This window comes from Condylostylus longicornis, unplaced genomic scaffold (genome assembly GCF_029603195.1).
Source record: "Condylostylus longicornis isolate FDR11 unplaced genomic scaffold, ASM2960319v2 ptg000123l, whole genome shotgun sequence".
Lineage (NCBI taxonomy): Eukaryota > Metazoa > Arthropoda > Insecta > Diptera > Dolichopodidae > Condylostylus > Condylostylus longicornis.
The window spans coordinates 72,501-75,000 of NW_026578091.1; the positions used below are offsets into that span (position 1 = coordinate 72,501).

Below are 2,500 nucleotides of genomic sequence, written 5' to 3' on the forward strand. Positions count from 1 at the left end.
ATTTAATTTAAGGTATTTTATATTATCAATGGGGATAAAACCTTAAATTTTGTTCGGCTTTCGCCTTAAGCTTAGGACCGACTAACTCGTGATCAACCACTGTTCACACGAAACCCTTCTCCACTTCAGTCCTCCAAGGTCTCATTCGATTATTTGCTACTACCACCAAGATCTGTACCAATGGCAGCTCCACACATCCTTACGGAAGATGCTTCTACGCTACCATTGTACCCACCTACTTGTTAATGTTTCTAAATTTATATACATTAATAATGTAATATAAATCATTTACATTAACAGTGACGTATAGGTATACAACTTAAGCGCCATCCATTTTAAGGGCTAGTTGCTTCGGCAGGTGAGTTGTTACACACTCCTTAGCGGATTACGACTTCCATGTCCACCGTCCTGCTGTTTTAAGCAAGCAACGCCTTTCATGGTATCTGCATGAGTTGTTAATTTAGGCACCGTAACGTCACGTTTGGTTCATCCCACAGCGCCAGTTCTGCTTACCAAAAGTGGCCCACTGGGCACAATATATCATAACCTAAAACTTCATTCAAGAAAGTTTAGGTTCTTACCCATTTAAAGTTTGAGAATAGGTTAAGGTCGTTTCGGCCCTAAGGCCTCTAATCATTCGCTTTACCAGATAAGATTATTTTATATAATATTTTTATGCACCAGCTATCCTGAGGGAAACTTCGGTGGGAACCAGCTACTAGATAGTTCGATAGGTCTTTCGCCCCTATACCCAATTCTGACAATCGATTTGCACGTCAGAACTGTTTCGGTCTTCCATCAGGGTTTCCCCTGACTTCTACCTGATCAGGTATAGTTCACCATCTTTCGGGTCACAGCATATATGCTCAAGGTACGTTCTAGTTAGAGGTATAAAAAATAATTAAAAATTATTTATATACATAACTATATAGAACGCCCCAGGATTGATATTATATATATAAAATTATATATATAATTTAATCCCATATTAACAGTTAAGTTAATTACGCCTTTAGATTTTATTTAAAATAAATTCTAATGACTTGCACACATGTTAGACTCCTTGGTCCGTGTTTCAAGACGGGTCCCGAAGGTATCCTAAATCTATAGCATTGCTAATCATATTAATGCATATAATAATTATATTAATATATAAATTAATATAATATTATAAAATTATAATAATATATAATTTACGCATTATATTGATTTTTTATCTGTCAATTATTTATCCGATAATATTTAAATTATATTATATAGAAAATAAATTTTCATATATAAAATAAACTTTTTAAATATATCTTATGATAAATATATATTTATTAACAGATTGCAATGTCCATATATGAAAAAATTGCACACCATCATTATTATATAATTATATAATATTTATAATGTTGAATTTTTCATATTTCATGGATGTTTAGGTTCATCGGGCTTAACCTCTAAACAGTTTCACGTACTATTTAACTCTCTATTCAGAGTTCTTTTCAACTTTCCCTCACGGTACTTGTTTGCTATCGGTCTCATGGTTATATTTAGTTTTAGATGGAGTTTACCACCCACTTAGTGCTGCACTATCAAGCAACACGACTCTTTGGAAATATCTTCTAATAATCATTAACGTCATACGGGCCTAGCACCCTCTATGGGTAAATGGCCTCGTTTAAGAAGGACTTAGACTGTTAATTTCTCATATTAGAATATAGATATTCCATACACTACATCGGATATTTGTATAAACAAAATCCTTTAGTGCTGAACTAGTTTCTTTTCGCTCGCCGCTACTAAGAAAATCCTAGTTAGTTTCTTTTCCTCCCCTAACTAATATGCTTAAATTCAGGGGGTAGTCTCATATGAGTTGAGGTTGTTTTTAAGAATATTTTTAATTTTTCTTTTTAGTTGAAAACTAAATATATATAAGTTACTGTATTGTTTATATTATAAATAATATAATTTTATATAAGTTTTCCTCTTTAATGTATTAATACTAATTTATTAATACTAGGATATACTTATTTTTTTATTATATTTTATAATATAAGTAAAATATATATAATTGAATTTTAATATTATGGTATTCCTACCAGTAATATATCATGTGCTATAAATAATATAATTTAAAATTATATTATAAGCAACTTTATTAAATTATTCTTACAACCCTCAACCATATGTAGTCCATGCAGTATTAAATTTTTTAATAAATTTATATACTCTGTAGCATGGACTGCAATATGCGTTCAAAATGTCGATGTTCATGTGTCCTGCAGTTCACACGATGACGCACAGTTAGCTGCGTTCTTCATCGACCCATGAGCCAAGTGATCCACCGTTTAGAGTTTTATAAAATTTTTTTTTTATTTTCGTCAGATATATATCGATAATATATATACATTCTAAAACATATTAAAATATATAAATAATATAATCTATGTGCTGCGAATGTCTCTAACTTTCCTTTTATCCGTATCCCAACTGTTTTATACAAGAAAAGTTA

The 2,500-nt window shown here is 31.0% G+C and overlaps 2 pseudogenes; both read right to left on the reverse strand.

The window, feature by feature from the left end:
* Positions 1-1,870, reverse strand: part of LOC129614835 (large subunit ribosomal RNA) — a 4,018-nt pseudogene extending 2,148 nt beyond the window's left edge.
* Positions 1,871-2,160: 290 nt separating this feature from the next.
* Positions 2,161-2,344, reverse strand: LOC129614840 (5.8S ribosomal RNA; annotated as a pseudogene).
* Positions 2,345-2,500: the final 156 nt, after the last annotated feature.